The sequence below is a fragment of the Orcinus orca genome, chromosome X (genome assembly GCF_937001465.1).
Source record: "Orcinus orca chromosome X, mOrcOrc1.1, whole genome shotgun sequence".
Classification (NCBI taxonomy): domain Eukaryota; kingdom Metazoa; phylum Chordata; class Mammalia; order Artiodactyla; family Delphinidae; genus Orcinus; species Orcinus orca.
Genome location: NC_064580.1, coordinates 94,086,320 through 94,108,612, shown reverse-complemented (window position 1 = coordinate 94,108,612; position 22,293 = coordinate 94,086,320). Strand labels below are relative to the sequence as shown.

Here is a 22,293-nt window from a genome sequence, read left to right as displayed (position 1 = left end):
GAACTACCATATGACCCAGCAATCCCACTACTGGGCATATACCCAGAGAAAACCATAATTCAAAAAGACACATGCACCCCAATGTTCATTGCAGCACCATTTACAATAGCCAGGTCATGGAAACAACCTAAATGCCCATTGACAGAAGAATGGATAAAGAAGATGTGGTACATATATACAGTACAATATTACTCAGCCATAAAAAGGAACGAAATTGGGTCATTTGTAGAGACGTGGATGGACCTAGAGACTGTCATACAGAGTGAAGTAAGTCAGAAAGAGAAAAACAAATATCATATATTAACACATACATGTGGAATCTAGAAAAATGGTACAGATGAACTGGTTTGCAAGGCAGAAATAGAGACACAGATGTAGAGAACAAATGTATGGACACCAAGGGGAGAAAGCGGGGGTGGTGGTGGTGGTGGGATGAATTGGGAGATTGGGATTGACATATATACACTTGTATGTATAAAATAGATAACTAATAAGTACCTGCTGTATATTAAATTAAATTAAATTAAATTTAAAGAAAAAAGAAAACACAAATGCTTTCTTGGAGAAAGAATACATAAAGCCATGCAAACAAAGAACTGATTGCCTGAATCAGAAAAGGAAAGAACAGGGAGGGCTCTAAAAGTATATGAAATAAGAAAAGTAAGGTTGCATTAGGGAAAAGGAGAGACAGAGCTGGAGAGATGGCGCACCGTTTAGCCTTACTGAAGAGTTTGGTCATCAAAAGAACAGCCTGAGGACACACAACATCTGGGAGTAAGTTGAGGCAGATGCTGAGAGAGCACGGTACTGAAAACAACAGCTGCCATTCACTGAGGACTCGCAATGTGCCAGGTACGGTGCATATACTGCCTCGATCCAGCCTCGCGACAACCCTCCAAGTAGGAGATATTATCGCCATTTTACAGATGCGGAAACTGAGAATTTGTGAAGAGAGATTAAGTTAAACTTGCTCTGGAACACCCAGCTGTATACACTGTGGTGGAGCTACAATGTCACCCCAGGTCCATCCAAATCCAGAGCCAATTTTCCCACATGATTTTGGCCAAGAACCCGTGGGCTAAGTAGAAGGCAATGAGTAGACGCGGGGGGAGAGTCAGCAGACCGCTCCTCTGCCAGTGAACGGAGGGCCACGCCAGTGCTCTCTGTCAGAGCAGCCTGCCTTGAAGCCACCACAGTAGAAGGGGCATATCAGAGACTCCAGCCACAGAACTGACTTCCTACCTGCCTATGAGTCCACCTTCCCATACGGGAGACTCAGCCCAGCGGGCCTCACATGCCTGTTAACTTCGGTCAACACCAAAGAGAAGTCCACTCAACTCTGGTCATCCCTCAGAACCCAAGGATTCTCATCCCCGTAGGAGTCTGTTCATCCCCTAATGCCACACTTCTCTTCTCTTCAAACCCTTCCGCTGTGCCCTCAGGAACTCTTGGTCAACAGCAACCCCCACTATATCTTTCATTTACTCTCCGAAAGTGCACTTTCACCTTCTTTCTCAATGGAAGCCTGGTCTATTCCTTGAGGACATCATTTGCCCGCCAGCCCTCTCAAGCAGAAGCTGGATTATTTTCCCTCTCAAATCTCAAGACCTTCAGGGCCTGTGGCGGGCGGAGGTAGGTGCAGGTGCCTCCTTGCTTGCCAGTGCCATTCCTCCTTCCTCTGCCAAAAATCCTGCTCCCTTGAGGAACATGCCTGCCGCCCACCTCTACCACTCTATCTCCCTCCCCACTGCTGTCTATGATATCCTGGGTGGTCCCCACAACTCACTGAGGACTTCAGTTCCTAGTCACATGGGATCTTCCCCTCTGCTCTTTTTATTTTATTTTATTTCTGGCCACACTGTGCCGCTAGCAGGATCTTAGTTCCCTGACCAGGGATCGAACCTGCACCCGCAGCACTGAAAGCGCCGAGTCCTAACCACTGGACCGCCAGGGAATCCCCTAACTTTTTATTTCATTGTGGGAAAATGTACACAACATAAAATTTACCATTTTCATCATTTTTTAAGGACACAGTTAAGTGGCATCAAGTACATTCATATTGCTGTGCAACCATCACCACCATCTGTCTCTGGAACTCTGTCATCCTCCCAAACTGAAATTCTGTATCCATCAAACACTGATGCCCAATTCCACTCTCCCCACTGTCGCTGGCAACCACCATTCTATCTTTCTGGCTCCATGAATTTGACTACTCTAGGAACCTCGTATAAGTGGAACCATACAACGTTAGTCCTTTCCTAACTGGCTGATTTCACTTAGGCTAGTGTCATCAACGTTCATGCATGTTGTAGCATGAATCAGAATTCCCTTCCCTTTTAAGTTCGAGTAATATTCCATTGTATATGTGTACCACATTTTAGTCATCTGTCAATGGACACGGGTTGTTTCCAACTTTCGGCTATTGTGAATAATGCTGCTGTGAACATGGGTGTACAAATATGAGTCCCTGCTTTCGCTTCTTTTGGGTATATACCCAGAAGGGAAATTGTTGGATCATATGGTAATTCTATGTTTAATTTTTTGAGGAATTGACATACTGTTTTCTACAGTGACTGTACCACTTACATTCTGTAATAAATGTATTTATTTGTTTATTTATTTATTTTTGGCTGCGTTGGGTCTTTGCTGCATGCGAGCTTTCTCTAGTTGTGGTGAGCGGGGGCTACTCTTTGTTGATGTGCGCGGGCTTCTCATTGCAGTGGCTTCTCTTGTTGTGGAGCATGGGCTCTAGGCACGAGGGCTCAGCAGTTGTGGCGCGAGGGCTTAGTGGTTGTGGCGCATGGGCTTAGTTGCATGTGGGATCTTCCCGGACCAGGGCTTGAACCCGTGTCCCCTGCATTGGCAGGCGGATTCTTAACCACTGCGTCACCAGGGAAGTCCCCCATTTTACGTTCTGAACAGAAATGCACAAGGATTCCAATTTCTTCACATCCCTGACATACTTCTTACTTTCTATCTTTTTAATATTAAACATTTTTTTGATAATAGCCACCCTAATGGGTGTGCCCACTCCAACTCTTGATACCACCATTGGTGAATTCAACATCCACAGGGTGATGAAGAGGCCTCCAAAAACTGCTTCCTCTACCTTCACTCAGTCACTCGCTCCATCATTACACCTAGATTTGGGGTCGTCATTAGATACTCGACCACCTCCCCAATCTCCCTTGCCAACATCCCACTCTGTATTCCCCATCTATCCTGCCAGTGTACCTCTGCAGGGACTCCCACTGCAGGACTAATCGAGATCACTTATTCACTTGTTATTCCCTTCCTTGGAAATCTGTTCCTCCATTCTTTGCAGAGCCAACACTTCATTCACCCTTCAGGTCTCAGCTTAAATGTCATCTCCTCAGAGAGGCCTCCCTAAGCACTTGCCCCTAGTTATTCACTTTCTGCTCTCCTTCTTATTGTCACTTCCCTTCATGTTCACATCATTCTTCTGCAAACACCTTCAACTTCCTTACTTCCTCTTCCTCTGCTATTCTTCCCTTGCAAACTCCACTCCTCAATAAACTCAACCATATGCATTATCCATGCCTGTATCCAAGTAGCTAAAGGCAGCTGGAGAAAAACCACACACTTGCGTAGATAGCTTTCACTTTGTACCCATGGTCTCAAACCTGGTATGGGCTCTCAATGCTATCTGGCCACTATTTTCTCACTCTCTCAGATGACTCTTTCATAGCTCCTCCTCTCTCCTAGATCTTCCTTCCCCACCTCCCCATTTGTCCCAACAAGTCTCAGCTGATGACCTTATTCCATATGTTACTGAGAAAACAGAAGCCATCAAATGAGAGCTCCTTTATCTTACCACCACCGAATCTACACACCACCCTGTCTGCACCTGTCCCTGTGTTTGCTTTTTCCCCTTCTACTAAAATGGAGGATCTTTCTTTTCTCCTATCAATGGCAGATCTCTTCAGTTATGCTCTGGTACCATAGAGGGTACTCTTAACTTCTCAAGGATTTTACTCCTTTGGGCATTCACTCTCTTCCCTAAGTCATCAATCTCTTCACCTCTCCAGAATCGTGCTAGCACACTGATGGAAACCATCCATCCGTAAGAAAACTAACAGAAACCACCTGGCTCCACTCCACAATCCCCTTACACAGCCCCACTTCCTGCCCCCCTTCATGGCAAAATTGCTCAAGAGTTTTCTACACATATTTTCTCCACGTCTTCGTCTCCCACTTGGTCCTCAAGCCACTCTAATCTGGCTCCCACATCTTTCAATTCCACCGAGTCACTCTTGTTAAGGTCACCAACGGCCTCCATGGTTATCTCTCAGCCCTCAGCTTACTCAGCCTCTAACCAGCTTTGGACACAGTTGACCACTCCCTCCTTCTTGGGACACTCTCCTCCCTTGGCTTCTGTGATTGCTTCCTGACACCCAATTACCCTTCTGCCCACTTTTTCTTAGTCTCCTTTGTGGGTTTCTCCTCCTCCACTTAATCACTGGATACTGTGGTTCTTCTCAACTCGGTCACAGGCCTGCTCTTCTGTCTCTACTCTCTTTCCCAGGTGACCTCATCGGTCCCCTAGCTTGAAATACAATCTATCTATGTGCAGACAACTCCCAAATTTCCAATTCTACCCACACCTCTTCTGTGAGCTCCCAAACTCCTACATTCCAATGATCTACTCTGACATCTCTGCTGCCGTGTCTCACCGGAATCACAAACTTAACATGTCCAAAACTGAACTCTTGATTTTTTTTCCCCCTCAAGCCCAGGTCTCCCTCAGTCCTCCTCATCTTAGTACATAGCACCATCACCTCTTCAATGACTCAAGCCAGAAACCTCAGAGTCATTCTTGAGTTCTGTCTCTCCCTTTCCCTCACCCCCCACCTCTAACCCTTCAGTAAGTCCTTGCAGCTGTTCTTTCAGAATCTGAGCAACTCTCTCCATCTCCATAGCTGTCACCCAGTTCAAGCCACCATCATCTCTCCCCTGGATTGCTGCAGTAGCCTCCTTCCTGGTCTCCCTCTGTAGCCACTGCTGCCCCCTTTTAAGCCTGGTCACTACAGATATTGCAAAAGCCCTAATCAGATCCCGTCACTCCCCTGCCTAACACCCTTAGACATTTCCCACTGCAAGTGAAGAAAATCCAAAGTCCTTTGCCGTGGCCTACGAGGCCCTGTTGTGCTCTCTTCCTTGCCAAACTTCTCTTATGCTACTCATACTCTTGCCTAGGACAATCTGGCCCCACTGGCCTCCTTTCAGTTTCTGAACACATCAAGTTCTATGCTACCTCGAGGTCTTCTCACTTCATACTCCTTTTTCCTGGAAAGCTCTCTCCCCGTTCTTCACGTGGCTCATCTTTCATCCTTCAGGTCTCCATGTAAATATCACCTCCTCACAGAGGTCTTCCCTGAGAACTCTGCCCCTTGATATTCCTAACACTGCAACCCGATCTGTTTCCTTCGTGAGACTCACCAGGCCCTGTAATTATAGATTCATTTCTGTGATTATTTGGCTGTAAACCCTGTAAGAGAATTGACTATGTCTCTTTTGTTCAACAGAGTATCTCTGCCACCTAGTATGTACCTGGCACAGAGTAGGTGCTACAATAAATATTTTCTTTTTTATTTATTTATTTTTTGGCCGTGCCACACAGCATGTGGGAATCTTAGTTCCCCCGCGCCCCCTACATTGGAAGAGTGGAGTCTTAACCACTGGACGGCCAGGGAAGTTCCAATTTTTTTTTTTTTTTTGGCCGTACTGCACGGCATGTGGAACTTCCCAGACCAGGGATCGAACCCATGCCCCCTGCAATGGAAGCATGGAGTCTTAACCACGGGACCACTGGGGAAGTCCCATATTTTCTAAATGGCTTGATGGATGCACGGGTAGGAGTGATTTTGAGGTATATGGATTAGAATCCTCTGGCCATTCCATGCAAACCATTATCAAATGCCTACTGGTTCTGCCTCAGCCTGTGAAAGATAGGTTTCTAGTTGGGGAGTCTGGTCCACGGGAGAAACCCTTCAACATCTCTGCCCAAAGACAAAAATAGGGAGAGAATGGAGTAAAAGGAAGAGTACAGGAGGGCTACAGTCTAAGAAGAAGTGGGAGCCAGAATGCCTCCAGTCCTTTTAGGAGTACCAGGGTGGGAAATCTAACGGCTACTTTCTTTAAAGAGCAAACAACTCCTCTTTCGGGATGGCCAGAGGCCCAGGGGGTGGGCAGGATGACTTTGGATAGATAGTCTTTTCCCTTCCTGAGAGCCTCCTTCTTTCCCTCCAGGTCTTCATGGCCCTGCAACTTCCTCCTTAGCTGAGCCTGGAGAGGGATCTTCTGGAAAACCTGCTGGCGTCTGGATTCGTTTTCTGGTTGTCCAAGCAGTTGCTTTTCCCTTGAGGGCTGGAATGGAGGCACCTGTCACCTGTTCTACCAGGTCACAAGGGAGCAGGTAGAGAGACCAAAGCCATTTGTCCTTCCACAAATACCTGGGAGACTGGAGTCACCTCACAAAAGACCGACCCCATGAGGCTTCTGAGAGGATACTGCAGAGGACCCTCTTAACAGCCGACCCCTCCCCTCCCTACTTCTCCCCCCCCAGGGGCTACACATCCAATAGACTCAAACGTGTTGTCTAATAGGCCCAGACACGCTCTTAAACCCTCCGTGCTGGGGCTGCCAGCCCAGTGACAGATGTGAGGCTCATGCTATATGGCAGCGTGGGTCACCAGGTCTGAAGCTGCTGACACTGAGCTGTGGCGGAGTTAGTGCCTGCATTATAGACCCCACTCACCTGTCACTGGCAGAGGCAGTGAGGGGGACTGGAGCAACGAAACACTCACGGGAGCTTGAAGGAGTTGTCATGTCACTCCAAGGGGCTCTGGGCACCCCGCCTCCACCCTCCACGTACCACACCAAGTATTTCTAAAGTAGGCAGAGACAGAGATTGACCGAGCCAGAGGGGGGAGGTGAGGACAGGAAGGGAAGACGGCTGAGCAGGAGAGGGGGCCAGACAGAGCCAGGAGGGAGGGGAGAGGCGAGATGAAGCAGAGAAACCCAGACAGAAGCGCAGAAATGAGACAAGAGGAGGGCCTTGGAGACAGTGAAGGAGAAAGGACAGGCCTGGAGAAGGCAAGCCTGGCAGAGAAACTGTGCCCGCCGACTCTCATTTGCCTTAGCTTTTTTTGGCGGCCCAGTCCTGTGCCTCGCCTGCTCTCAAAATGCCCTCGAGCTGTCCCCAGCTCTGCCCTCAGGCTCCGGCAGTGGGCCACGCAGTAATGAGAGCCTTCTGGTATAGGACTCCGGGCGATCAAGCTCTTTGGGGAAGGGCACTGCTATTCTGCCACACTGACAGCAGGACGGCACCCGCCCCATTTCACAGCTGGGGATGTGGCGAGCAAGGGGCAAATCCGAAAAAGCCTGAGGAAGAGGACCCAGGACACCGTCTCAGCTTGGGCCAATTCCCCAGCCACCAGAGGCTGTAATTTTCTTGCAAAAGAGAATGAGATCAAGAGGAGAAAAGGGGAAAGGGAGAGAATTCCAGAAGGTGAGAGAGAATGGTCATGATGGGAAAAGTGGAGTTGGCAGGGAAGGGAGCGGTAGGCCTGAATTCTTCCCCTCAGTGAGCACATCTCTCCGAGGCCAGGCTGGGCTGCAGAGCTCTGGCACAGAATACTAAGCCGGCAGAGGGTCCCTGGCCACCCAGATCTTTCTCTCTTTTCAGATCCTAGCCTCTAGTCTGCCCAGGGCTGAACTGTAAACAAGGTTTGGAGGCCAGATAGGGGGAGCAGGTGTGGACAGGAGCTGCTGGGAACATCCCAACAAGTAGCTTTCCCCCGCAGCCAAAGACCCAGGGCTCAAACAGCGGCCCTCTGGGGGCTGCTTGGCAGGCGCCGGCTGCACAGGGTTCCAGGCAAAGCCTCCTGAAGCCAAACGAGGGCCTACTCAGTGGGCTGGCTGTGCCACCTCCCTCCTCTCTGTGAGGCTGCCAGGCAGCGATGATGGGCCGGGCCGCCAGCCTGGGAGGCTCCAACCCCTGACTCTGGTCAAACAGCTGGAGAATCTCAGAGTTGCCGGGGACTTGGGAAGTTATTTATTTCGCCCTTATCCACTCTCTGCGGATTTCCAGAAGCAGCAGGCCAAGGCTTTCTGGAGGACTGCAGCTGGGGATTACAGGAGGGGTCAGATTTGGGCCCGTAGAGAGGGAGGGCACGGAGAACTGGCCCAGAGACAGATGGGGCGGGGGCGGGGCTGGAGGCACGAAGAGGACAGCCCGAGTGGGAAAGGGGTGCTGGGGAGAGGTGGACTGGGGGAGCAAGTGGCTGGAGCTGACACAGGGAGACAGCGAGCACGTAAACCTTCTCCTCGCTCCCTCTCTCATGTCTGGCTCTGCTGGGGCATAAGGTCCCCTCCCCAGTGCCCCCTCGGGGCAAGCCAGCTTAGTCGTAGCTGGACAGAGAAAGGCACATCCTTCCCACTGCTTTGCCTAGATGGCCCATCTGCCCCCTCCTTGCCTGAGATGATGCGAGTGGTATGTGAAGCCCAGGCACCATGCCTAGCAGGCAGCAGGCAAACCTCTTGTGAGGGAGCAAACCGAGCAAGGCGCGACTTCCGCCCTGTGCACCAGCTTCAAGCTCTGTCCGTTGAGTCAGGGGGAGGGGGGACAGGGCAGAAATCTGGCCAAGAAGCAACTTAACAAAAGAGGCTACGTGAGCAGAGGCCTGGTAAACTCATGTCACCCCGTTTGGAGATGTCCAGAGATGCAAACTACAGCCTCAGGGCAACGAGACACCTTTTATTCTGCCTAATTGCCTCTTCCTGCTGAGAGGGAGGAAGGAATTAGAAGGTCTTTCCTAAAGCACAGGGAAGATCCTATGGTATCAGAAAAGGGGAAGCAAGGTTGGTGAACCCTCTGCCTAAGGATAAAAGTGAAGGGCAAGAGCAGGTGCTGATTTTCTAGCACCAAACACTCCGCACCTCTTTCATGTTATTAGTTGGGTCCCCCTGTCAGTTTCGAGGATGTGAGTAGCAGTAAAACTGCAAACCTCAAAGGGCTTGTAGGCTTGTCTTTGGGTGAAGGTGGTAAGGTGATTACGCCATATTCTGCAACCAGGCTTGGGGAAGACAGAATCCTAGGGAATCCCAAGAACCCACAGGCTACGTACTTGGCAACACAGATTCAATGATGGACCCCAGACTCAATTCACTAATTCTGGTTTTCACTAGAAAACCAGACCCAGACATTGTAGAAAGACCCAAAAAGGGTAAAGAAAAATACCTACTTTTTTTTCACCTAACCCTCAGTTACCCAGAACGTGCTACTAACCAGAAAAGCCCTTCCCCAAGCATTCAGGTTTTGGCATTACGGTGTATTTGTATTTTTTCAGTGATTAAAATCCACAGAACTGGGACTCTCTGTTACAGCATAATGCCAGCTCTGCTCCCACCTGCCTTCTTGTAAGGGGAATAATAGCAGAGTCCCTTGCTGTGAGTCAGGGACTCCCTCCACCGGCTCTTAGATAGCATTCATTCATATACACAACAAAAATGTACTGAGCATCTACTATGTGCCAGGTACAGTGCCAGGCACTGAAGAGAAACTAGGGCCAGTCTTTCCCCTCAGGGAGGTTGCAGTCTGAGGTGGGGGCAGGTATGTCAACAGACAGATAAAAAATCATGTGTCACCTGGAACCACAGGGGTCAGCAGAAGATGTTATGGGAGTAAAGAGAAGGGCCATTGCCCCCTCCCCATGACTCCCACCAGACCCCAGCACCACCCCAAGCTGAGTGGTGAAAGTGAACAGGAGCCCAGCAGATGGACAAGGCAGAGAAGGGCATTCCAGGAAAGGAGAAGATTCAGTAAAGAGGGAAACCTCTAGGTATTTAAGCCACTGTAATTAAAATAAGTCATTGAAAAAATGCAGGGGCTTCCCTGGTGGCGCAGTGGTTGAGAATCCGCCTGCCGACGCAGGGGACGCGGGTTCGTGCCCCGGTCCGGGAAGATCCCACATACCGCGGAGCGGCTGGGTCCGTGAGCCATGGCCGCTGAGCCTGTGCTCCACAACGGGAGAGGCCACAACAGTGAGAGGCCCGTGTATCACAAAAAAAAAAAAAAAAAAACAACTTTCTCTATAACACACCATTGTAAAGCAATTATACCCCAATAAAGATGTTAAAAAAAAATGAAAAAAATGCAGGCAAAACTGAAGTGAATCTGTAATTTCTAGCCACAGGAATGAGGGCAGAGGACTAGTGCTACCCAGTGGCTCCTTTTGTGCAGCCTTCTGACATGATGCGCTGAACTCAGGAGAGGCCACAGAGACGACCAGGGACACAGCCCAGCACTGGATTACCAGCCACACATCCTATGCACCACCCAAAAGCTACAAGTGGAAGACCCCCACCTCATGGGAGGAGGCAGGAGGGGTGGACCGCCAGCAGATACACTGAAGTTCAGGCATAGTAATGGAGACCAAAGCCACGAAGCTCACACGCTGTTATGTCCACACCGAAGAGGGTCTGTGGAAGCCAGCTCTGTGAATGGGTCAGGGCTAATGGTGGGAAATTACAAACATCCCCACTGCAGGGCCAGACGTGCCTCAGGAAGAGCCCCTCGGAACCTGGCCACATTCTGTTCAGTTCACAGGGGCCATCCTGGGGGAAGGAGGGACAAAAATCAATAGGAATAGCAATACTTCTACACAAATGTCTTCTGCAGTCTCTGCTACTGAAGTCCTGGCCGAAAGAGAAGCCCCCTTTCCCTCTGCAGGAGGTGGGAAGATGGCTTTGCTCAGCATTGCAAATAAGTTTCTAAAAATGTTTCAGAAAATAATTCCTAACAGTGGTACTCAGATAGAGCCATAATGTTGGATTAACAGCTCCAAGCCAGCAGACCAGACACTTGTCCAATTAATAAAACTTATAAAGCAGAACAACTTATTGATGTTACAGGCACAGCACTTAGTGCAACGACAAAACCCAAATCCATGCAGAACACTCCATGTTCTTTAGGAAGCCCTTTCTCCACCAAGCTGCACAATCCTTTCCTCAGTGCAAACAGGGGGCTGGGGAATGGAGGGAACAGTGCAGGGCTCTGGACAACTGGCGGAGGACGAGATGGCTCAAGGAGTTGGCACAAATCTGCCAAAGGTGAGATCTAATCTGGACTTTGGAGGCAGAGGATCTGGGCTGGAATCCGAACTCTGTGGCAAGTTACTTAACCTCTTGAGCCTCAGTTCCCTCATCTACAAAATGGGGTTCATGATAGTACCTATTTCAAAGTACCTACATGAAGATTAAATGTGCACAGTAAGTGTTGAATCACTAGAGGCTATTAGCAATCACGATTATCATCGTTATGTTTAGGTACTAATAGGATCTGCTGTCCTGTTACAGTCCACTTGGTTTGCCTCTCTCCACAGAATGTAATGAGGATGATTTGAAAATTGGTTCAAATCTCTTTGGACCTTGGGCCCTGACTTCAGATCTACAGAATAAATAAGCTGCACTGTGGGGAAAACAAAGCCTGTGTTATTACTTCATTAAAGTCAAATTCTCACCCTATTTCTAGTGGTTAACAGTCGGGGTGCAGACGTAAGAAGTGGGGGTGTGGAACACGGTGGGGGGGAAGCCCAGCTCTGCTTTTCACCCGCTGTGGGACCTTGGGCTTGTCCACCCCTCAATTTCCACCACCTCAATCTCCTCATCTGTAAAATGGGGAAAATATCGGGTTCTACCTCACAGAGTTGTTGTGAAGATTCAACACACATAAAGCACTTACAACTGTGCCGGGTACACAGAAAGCACCGAGTGAATGCCAGCTACAGTTCTGACTGTACACGAATTCTCATTACTACCTAAAGAGGTCAGCACGATGCTTGGCACACAGTAACAGTAGCTATTATGATCATCAGGACTCTTGGTACAGGTGAGAATCTGGGGGGCGGGGGTGGGAAGCATAAGGGAGATCTGGGTCTTCTCTAAGAATGGGACTCTGTGACTTTGGATAAACTCACCTTTGCGATCTCAGACACCACCGTCCCCCCCACCCTAGATTTTTACACAGCTCAGGAAGAGAAAGTGACAGGTACGGGCCTGCATATTCCCACCTGCCAAGCTTTCTACAAATAATGCATCACCTTGTCGGGCGGGCGGTCTTGTTTCTCAGCGCCGAGATGCTTCGTGAACGCTGAGGCCACGCGAGGGCAGGCCAGCCAGGGTGCGCCGGCCCTGGGGAAGCTGCGCCTAGAAGCCCCCGCACTTCTGACGTCGGGCTCCCGCGGGGGTGCGGAGCTTTGGGACAGGGATGCTGCGGGGAGGGCGGGGCTCGAGTCCCCCAGGGGTCGCCCCTGCCCCCGCCGGCGTGTGCCTCTCGGCTTCTAGCTCTCCTCCCCCCTCGCCACCGCCACTTCCAGAGGAAAACTTTCCGCTCACGCCGCCACTTTTCCACGGGCGTCCAAACCCTCGGCCCCGCGCATCTTGTCTTCCAATCTCCTCGCGGGTGGCGCCGCGATGGGGCACGAGGGTGGCCTGTCAACCCGAACGGCTCCTTAGGGACTGGCGGTGGGGGGCTGGCGGATGGTGGGGAGGAGGGATGTCGGCTCCGGACGCGCCAACTCCGTCCACGGTCCATCGACTGCGGGAGCCCAGCGGGCGCGCACCCGGGACGAGGGACCCATGCCAGCGCCGCCCGGAGTCGCTGTGTGGGGCTGGCGAGGACCCCAGCACCCGGCTGCCGACCCCCCAACCCCACACACCCCGGCCTCATCAGCTTGGGCGCCCCGCTTTCTGGTCCTTTCCCAGGCGATCCCAAACCCGGCTGCGCGGAGCGCGGTACTTACTGTCGAGGCCCCCTGCGGGCCGGGGCTGGGCGGCTGCCCTGCCCGGGGAACCCTCTGGCCACCCTCTGGCCGTCTCCCCCTCGCGCTGCCCCGGGCTGTGCCCAGTGCCGACGGTAGCGGCAGCGGCGTCTGTAGGAAGAGAGAGATCACGCCTGCCTTAGAAACCCAGCCCCTGCTGTGACCAGAATCTTAAAGAAGGAGGCGACTGGCTCGGCCCCAGAGCCGCGGCTGAGCTGAGGTGGTGAACTAGCGAGGCAGCTGGTAAACACAGCGTCTGCTGCCTCTCGCCCGCCCCTCGCCCGCAATCCGCCGCGGAGAAGCTCCCCCCTCACCCTTTACCCTGGACAGGCCCCCGCAGGGGAGCCGGCGAGGGGGTCTCCAACTACAGTGACGTGCGGATAATCCAGCTGCCACTGGGTGAGCACTTACTAAGCGCCGGGCACTGTGCTTTCCATCCATTTTCTCACCTCAGCACCCTCCCCATTGTACAGAAAATAAAACCGAGGCTCAGGGGAGCAAAGGAAATAGACCCAAATGCAGGAGCTGGTAGTGAGTGGTGGGGGAGAGATCGGAAACCCGAAGGGTCGCAAATTCAATGCTGCCTGCCTCAAAAGCCACTCTGTGCCACTGCAAAGCAATTATTTGAATACCCGGGTCTCCACCTCCTGTTCCCCCATTTTCCTGCCAGGACTAGGGACAGGTGGCAACTCCAGGCCAGTTTGCTGGTGGAGGTGGGGTAGGGGCCCTGGGAGGTAGGATCCTGACTGCAGTGCCTGGTGCCACGGAGCGGTCATCCCTTTTTACCTCAGACAATTCACCTACTACGTGCCAGGCCTTGTGGAAGACAGAAAAAGGTCTAGGAGGTAGTCTCGGCCCAGGTGTGATCCAAGAGACAGGCAGTGAGCCTGTGAGGTGTGGGTTATGCTAGAAGGGTCAAAGGTGGCGGGTGCCGAGGCCCTAGAGGAGCAAGTAACCAGTGTCCTCAGACACCCACCGCAGAACCTTGGGGAACCGCTGGCGGGGATCACACCACCCACTCCTCTTTAAAGGATGAGTGGAAGGCAGCCTTGTTGGGAGACTGAGCCCCGTGGCTTCTCTCTGGGAGCTACCCTGCCATGGCAGTGAGATCTGTGAAATGGGAAAGATCTCTTACTCCTTCCTTCCTGGTCAACATGATGAAATAACACCGAATTCCTGCCCTTGTATTCTGATCATAAAAAAGAGAGCAGTTTTAGAAACTGTATTCCTCCCTGCCTTGCCCCTGCTTATCCACTCAGTCACTCATTTGGCAAATGTTTATTAGCATCTACTGCGTGTCAGGTACCATGGTAGGTGCTGGGCACCTACCAGTTCTATGGGGGAGTCTACATGGGAGGTGGAAGGCACACAGGGCTGGCAGTTAGGAAACACATTTTAAGTCCTAGTTCTTTGACTAAATAGCTGTGTGACCCTGGGTGAGTCATGTATCCTTTCGGGACCTCAGTTTTCTTGTTGGTCAAACAGGGATAATAACACCTTCCCATCCTATTTCACAGGGGTGTTTTGAGACTCAATGGAGACGATGGATGTGAAGGAGCTTTGAAAAGTATAAAGCCACTAGACAAATGTCAGGGATTAGTCTGTCTCCAAGGTGGGAGGGGGCTGCTGGGAAGTAAAGCTTAAGAGAAATCCTGGCTGACTTTCCCAAATGGATTGCACTGAATTCCATCTTCCCCAAGTCACTGATTCTGCACTCAGGCAGAAGTCTCTGCTCTGTGAAACATCATCTTCCGTCAGCAGTGCCCATGACACCAGGGTTAGTGATGACCTGGTCTTAAGCCAGGGAGATTGTTTGGGGAACCTGAGTGGAACCAGGGGGACAGTTTTGCCTCTGGGTCTCTAATTCCTGTTAACAGCAGCATCCTCCCCCCAAATCGAGCCCGCCGGATGTGTCTAGATAGAAACCGCTTGAGGCCCCCAGAGACACCCTTTCAGGAAGCACAGGGCTCACGTCAGACAGCAGTGGTGGCCTTGAGGGTGGATGCTCTCTCTGTTCTTTTGGAAGCTAGGGGTTCTGGGTTCAGCCCAGATGACTGAGATCTGCAACAGAACTAGGGGAGCCTCTGGGAGGGTCTTCAGTGTGCTCAGTTCAGCCCTGCAAGCAACCTCAAATAGCCCTATAGTCTAAATTGTACTACTACACTTGTTATGCAACACACAGCTACAAGGCAAATTCCCAAATTTCCAAGAAGCACTCTCCCCTACCCCCAGCTACCCCAAGTAAACACACAGTCTAAGGAAATACAGGGTCTTACCAGGCAAACGGCTTCCAGACAAACCTGCTAGCCTCCTTCCTTCTTCCCTCTCCCCCTTCCCACCAGACTGTCAACATGAAGCCCCTTCCATATAAAAATAGAGAACCGATGCAGAAAAGGGAGGGCTCTGGGGACCATGGCCGGGCGAGTCCAGAGCTGCACTACACAGCTCTGGAGCCAAACCAGGATGGAAGTCAGAGGGAGAGACAGAAAGGAGCCCGGACTTGGGCCAGGGCACCTCCAGTCAGCAGGCCCCTGGGGGGAGGTGCAGACTCCCAACCCAGCATCTCTTGGCAGTCTCCAGGCGCCTCTCAATGTCCTCATAGATTCCGTTGTCACATCCATCTCGCCCAGGCTGCTCCTCTTAATAAAGTGCCCCTGCGGCCACGCCAGACGGCCCGATGTTATCCTTCTTCACTCTCCCACCCTCCTCCCCAGCGTGGGCCACACAGTAGTGATTCAGGTCTCCTGGGTCACAATACAGTCTCCTGGGGAAACGCTTCCTGAGTGCCCAAGCCAGGGTGTGACGAAGCTTTGGGTGTGGGTGTATCAAGTACTCCTTCCTTGCCCCCTCAGAGTGGCCTGGGCCCTGGATTCAGAGTCTCAGCCTGCATCTTCCTCCCTGGGCCAGCTGCCACTGCTCTCCCCCCAGCTGTATAACCTGAGTCCAATTTGCAAAGCCCTTCCTCGGTGATTGTCAATAAATCCCCCATCTATATCCCCCTGAAAGACCAGAAAGCTTCAAGAGCCAAAGGAATGAATCACTCATGGTGAAATTTCAGGCACAGTGACAGGCAATCGAGGAGACATATTTGATCACATCATGTTTACCTATGTGTAAGGCTGGCCCTGAGGATATTCTGGCATTTTCCCTCAACTATAATGAAGACTTGGAATAATAGCAAAGGAAGCCACAGAAAACACACCAGGCTGGGAGCGGGGACATCTTGCTGCTCATTCCAGCTCTGGCGCTAGTTAGATGTATGGCCCTGTACTTTCCCTTTCACAGCCCTGAATGCCCTCCAACTGTCCCCACCTCCTTCAGATCCAGCAAGTAAAGGGTTAATGCCTGGCCCAGCAGGGGCTGATCATTCTGCCTGGTCAGCCCTATAGGCCATATAATTAATATTTGTATTATCACCCCACTCTAGGATTCCACTCTAGTCTCACACCCCTTCCAGGCCATTTCTCTGTGAAGATGTGTCAAGGGCTTTCTGGACCAAGGTATGCCCCACTTCCTGCCTCTGAGGCACGTGGGTCCTGGTTGTTTCACAGAAGGTAGAAAAGGAAGGGAGCAGGGGTGTTGGGGGTGACTGGCTCTGCAGTTAGTAGCAGCTGCCCTGGTGACTCTCTGTCCTGTGGTCTGGATGCACCTGCCAGAGGATGAAACCAAATGTGTTGAAGTTGGAGGGACGCTCCTTTCGACTATTACCTGAACGGGGCATTGATTCTGTACCCCTCCCTGGCCTCCCCCCTGCCCCTGCCACCTCACCAAGGCCTGTCAGGAGCTCTTATCTGCTCCCCAGGCCTACCTGGGGTGCCTGCCACCATTTCCTTTCCCTCCTTAGTAGATGACCACTTCCCTTCTGCTCTTAGCCAGAGCCAGCCTCCTCAGCATTGAAACCCCCCCTCCCTTGGCCTGTCTCCCCGCCCTCTGCTCTTCTACTTCCTCTTCCCTGCTGAGGCCTGGCTGCTCCAATGGGTGCTTTGCCCCTGTGGTGTGAACGTTCTGTCCTGGCAGGGCCCGGTGTTAATTTGCTCTCATTTGTGAGCTGCTTTGTTAACCTAAGTGGCCTTTTCTCGATGTGTCGTGCTTAGTGCTGCCTCTGTTACCTCCCCACCACACCCTCCTTAAGCTTGTAATAAGAGGCCCTTCCCTGTGGAGAAGGGGTTGGGCTTTTTCAAAGCCCTTTCTGGTACAGGCTTTAGTAGCTCAGTACATCTTCACAACCACCTGAGGAAACACAGCGAGTGGGATTACTGATTCCTGCGGCAATGATGAGGAAACCGGGGCTCAGGAGAGCTGAGAAGGCCTGTCTGCTCGGAGATACAGTGTGATGGCCGAGCAGGCCTAGAACCACAGCTCTTTTCCATAGGACCCCGCGTGCTTATGTCACTCATCTTCGACACTGTTCTCTGAGGCCCCAACCAAGACCCCACAAAGGTCACATATGCACACAAGCCCATATGCAATTTTACTTATGAATCTGTGAGGGCTCATAGGACCTCTGAGGGTCAAGCCCCCTGCATCAGTATTTTTTTAAAGCTGCAAGGAGTGAGAACCACTGCTTGAAAGGAAGGTGTGAAAATTAGAGATGAGAGTGTAAAAGTTTTAGGAGCCAAGAGTTTTCTTAAAAAAAAAGCCTTGGGTGTCCCCGATAAGAACTGAAGGGAGACTGGGATGGGAACTATGGCCTAGCTTCCCTGCCTCGGTTTACTCCTTTCTGCCTGAAGGAAATCATTCTGCGGGCCTTCACCATCCCTCCCCAGCCCTGGACTGGCTTTGTAAATCAGTCAGCCCTGATTTTGCTGTGTGAAGGGACATTAAGAAATGCACCTCCCTCTCCATATATACATATTGGCTAACTGCTGGGTAAGCACATCATTAGTATCTTCTGCCTATAAAGGTGAAGCTGAATTCCCCTGAGTAAGGCATGGGGGTCTCTCTTGAGGTGAAGGTTAGAGACTTTCATGTCAATCACCTAGAAAGAGGTGCTCCTTAGGTAAGACACGGGAACTCCTAGGAATAATAATCCACCCAGATAGCTATCGTGGATTAATCACTTAGTATGTAATAGGCTTTCACTTACACTTCCTCAATTAATCCTCAGACTCATCCTTCTTTTACATATTAGGAAATTGAGGCTCAAGAAGTTACATTACTTGCCCAAAGGTCGCCCAGCTAGTAAGCAAGTATGTTTTGTTTGGCCAGCTCAGTGTTTTCAAAAATTTTACAATTTACTGCTAAGATTTATAAATCCTCAGATTTCATACAAGAATCAGGATTTCTGACTTCTCTTCAGAAATCCTACCTGGCAACCCTGGGCCTTAAAGTCCCACCTAACCAGGATCAGCTGGCGCTAAGCAGCAAAAGCCCTTCTGGATGAGGGATGTGCTCTCCCAGTGCCCCCAGCCCCCATCATTCCTTCTGTCCTCTAATCATGGGGCCAAGTGTCAGCTGCCGTTTAATATTGTTCTTGTAGTGCTGTGTTCCTGGTTTTATTTTTTATTATTTTTCCACTTTATTTTTTAAAAAATTTATTGGAGTATAGTTGCTTTACAATGTTGTGTTAGTTTCTACTGTACAGCACAGTGAATCAGCTATACGTATATATATATCCCCTCTTTTTTGGATTTCCTGTTTTTATTAAAAGAATAATAAAGAGGAAAATGAAACATTTCTTGGGCATACATCTAATCTTGCCCTAGTGAATACATTTACTCCTTTAGGTCTGGCCCTGTAGGCATCTGTGCCTATGATCCCTCCACGCCATTCCTGTGCACTGCCTCTTTAACGTGGGGAGAGAAAGGCTGGGCACCCCAGTTTGGGAGGGCACTTGTTGGTGGTTGGGACTATAAGTGCTCTCTGGTCCATGGAGGTGGGCTGGGAGTTAGGAAGGAGGAATGGGTCCCCAGGGGACCCCAACAGTGAAAGATGACTGAGCGATATCTTCTAGGGCCGATTGTCTAGTCTAGCTTCCTGGCCGTTATCTGTGAAATGGGCGTAATGATAATAATAGTACCATGTCTACTTCATGGGCATATTAGGAGGATTAAAATGAGTATATGTGTACATATACATTTAGAATCGTGCCTGGCTCAAAGGAAGTGCTCAACAAACGTTAGCTATTTTCATTATTATTATTCTCCATGTTGGTTTCCCGGAATCTTGTCATCTCCTAGCCTTTGACATATGAAACTTTCAGCCTGATCTAAACAATACTGTAGAGTATTGAAAGAGCCCTGGGATGCGTCAGTGTTACAGGGGAAGGTGAATCTCACTGATGCTTCTTCCCGCTGAAACCATCTCTTTCTAGTGCCAATCGTGGAGGTTCTGGGTGACATTTTACTAAGTGAGATGACATTTCCTACTCTAGGGAGAAGGCAGCCTTGCCTTGCACACCAGAATGCCCTCCACCACCTTGTCTACCTGGCAATCTCCTACACATCCTTCTGGACTCAGCTCAAATCACTTTCTCTGGGAAACCCTCTCTGAGCCTCATCTGCCTCCCCAGGTGGAGTTACTATAAAAGTCTACCCCTCATTAGAATATGAGCTCACTGAGGGCAGGGCAGGGCATGACTTGTCCACTGGATCCCCAGTGCCCAGAACAAGTATAGGTGCTGAGTAAATGCTGGTTGAATGAACTGGGAGAAGGGGGATGTGGGGAAAAGAAAGGTTCAAGCCATGTCCTGGCTACTGTAAATAGAGCTGCAATGAACATTTTGGTACATGACTCTTTTTGAATTATGGTTTTCTCAGGGTATATGCCCAGTAGTGGGATTGCTGGGTCGTATGGTAGTTCTATTTTTAGTTTTTTAAGGAACCTCCATACTGTTCCCCATAGTGGCTGTATCAATTTACATTCCCACCAACAGTGCAAGAGGGTTCCCTTTTCTCCACACCCTCTCCAGCATTTATTGTTTCTAGATTTTTTGATGATGGCCATTCTAACTGGTGTGAGTTGATGCCTCATTGTCGTTCTGATTTGCATTTCTCTAATGATTAACGATGTTGAGCATTCTTTCATGTGTTTGTTGGCAATCTGTGTATCTTCTTCGGAGAAATGTCTATTTAGGTCTTCTGCCCATTTTTGGATTGGGCTGTTTGTTTTTTTGTTATTGAGCTGCATGAGCTGCTTGTAAATTTTGGAGATTAATCCTTTGTCAGTTGCTTCTTTTGCAAATATTTTCTCCCATTCTGAGGGGTGTCTTTTGGTCTTGTTTATGGTTTCCTTCGCTGTGCAAAAGTTTTTAAGTTTCATTAGGTCCCATTTGCTTAGTTTTGTTTTTATAACCCTAAGTGTCCATCAACAGATGAATAGATAAAGAAGATGTGGCACATATATACAATGGAATATTACTCAGCCATAAAAAGAAACGAAATTGAGTTATTTGTGGTGAGGTGGATGGACCTAGAGTCTGTCATACAGAGCGAAGTAAGTCAGAAAGAGAAAAACAAATACCGTATGCTAACACATATATATGGAATCTAAGAAGAAAAAAAAAAGGTCATGAAGAACCTAGGGGTAAGACAGGAATAAAGACACAGACCTACTAGAGAATGGACTTGAGGATATGGGGAGGGGGAGGGGTAGGCTGTGACGAGGTAAGAGAGTGGCATGGACACATATACACTACAAAGCGTAAAGTGGATAGCTAGTGGGAAGCAGCCGCGTAGCACAGGGAGATCAGCTAGGTGGTTTGTGACCACCTAGAGGGGTGGGATAGGGAGGGTGGGAGGGAGGGAGACACAGGAGGGAAGAGATATGGGAACATGTGTATATGTATAACTGATTCGCTTTGTTATAAAGCAGAAACTAACACACCATTGTAAAGCAATTATACTCCAATAAAGATGTTAAAAAAGACAAAAGAAAAAGAAAACTGACTAATGCCACATGTTGAAAATTATATGTTTGAAATAGTTGGTGAAATAAATCATTTAATTTCAAAAAATATATAAAAAAATTTAAAAAAAGAAAGGTTCAAGGCACATTTTCGGGGGGCTCCCTGGCTCCCAGCAGACCTTCTAAGTCTGCTTCTGTGTGGCTCCCTAAATTCTTCAAACCAGCATCACAAACTCTCTGTGCCCCTCCCAGGCCTATTTTAAGGCTCACCTGTAAGGTAGATGGATGTGACCGTTTTTTGGAGCCTTCCCCAACTTTCAGCATGGCCCTGCTCCTTTGAACAGCCCCTCACTATGATGGACCCATGAGCTTCCATCCCCTAGGCTGTTCAGGGTGTCCCCAAAGCATTGAGCACTTCCTGGGGCATCCCTCGTGAGCATCAAAACTGAGATGTTTTATGTCCCCATAAAACATGTCAGGCCCTGCTCTCCCACTAGGTCTTCCTTCCCAGATGAGCTATCTGAATCTCCGATGCCCCCAACCAAAGGGGATTTTGAGCCCTGGGAGGCTAGCTGGGGAGCCACTTCTGTGTGAGTAGGGTTCCAACAGTAATACAGCTGGGGTGAGATCTGTATTATCAACCCTGCCACCCTCCACTAACAATAGCCCAGGGCAGCCATGGAAACCCCCCTCCCAGCCCTGCTCAGCAGTCTCCCCCAACTCTGCTCAGTGTGATCCTGGTCACCATCTCCTACCCCACTGCAACTTCCCTGCCCCATTTCCTCTGGATGATCTGAGTTCCTTAACCAGGAGCAACCTGTCTGCGTGCAAAAAAACAACTTGAGAGCCATTAACGGGAAAGAGCATCTTTCAGAAAAGCCAGATGATTTTAAAGCATTAACGGACACCTTTGCAATTCTGTCTCAGGAGGAGATGATGTCTCGTAAGCTGGCACTGGGCTGAGGACTGCTCTGCACAGCAGTCCTCCAACACTGAGAACACGTGCCCTAGAACCAAAGATATGCCAGAAGAGCCAGGTGACATCGAGGAGCAGTGAGAAAACCCAAAATGTGAGCTCCCGGAGTGCCAATCCCAATGCACGTGTGCGTGCACATGCACGCGCGCGCGCACACACACACACATCCAGAGACACAGGCGGGGCCACACATTGGCACAAAAACACCACCCACACTCTTGCTATAAGACCCACGTGTGATTTGCCAACAAATTGCAAATTAACCTCCTAGTGAACAGATTAATGATATTCATGGTAATTTACACTCCAAGTTTCATAGCAACAGACTTTGAGCATTCTGGTTGCATAAGAATTCAAGGATTTTCAAGTTCCTGGAGACACTGTAGTAATTAACCTGATAAGCCTATGCAAATTAGCCCTAATTTGACACTGTCATTTTTGAATCCAATATCCAGGGTATTTGCCCAGAAGGTTTCCTGTCGCCGCTCCAACTCCTTGGCTTGAGGTGCTAAGCTGACAGATGCCAGTCTGCATTTGTCTATGCAAATGAGGCCCCAGAGCAGAGCTCCCCATCAGGCTGGAGAAGGGACTGGACATGGGATCCTCGCACGGTGATGAGAATGGAGTCAA

The 22,293-nt window shown here is 49.9% G+C and overlaps 1 protein-coding gene across 2 annotated transcripts in view; it reads right to left on the bottom strand.

The window, feature by feature from the left end:
* Window positions 1-12,949, bottom strand: part of FRMPD3 (FERM and PDZ domain containing 3) — an 84,179-nt gene extending 71,230 nt beyond the window's left edge. For both annotated transcript variants that reach the window (XM_049704346.1, XM_049704348.1), the window contains exon 1: window positions 12,825-12,949. The gene's annotated coding sequence lies outside the window, so the exon portion shown is untranslated. The remainder of the gene's footprint in view (window positions 1-12,824) is intronic.
* Window positions 12,950-22,293: the final 9,344 nt, after the last annotated feature.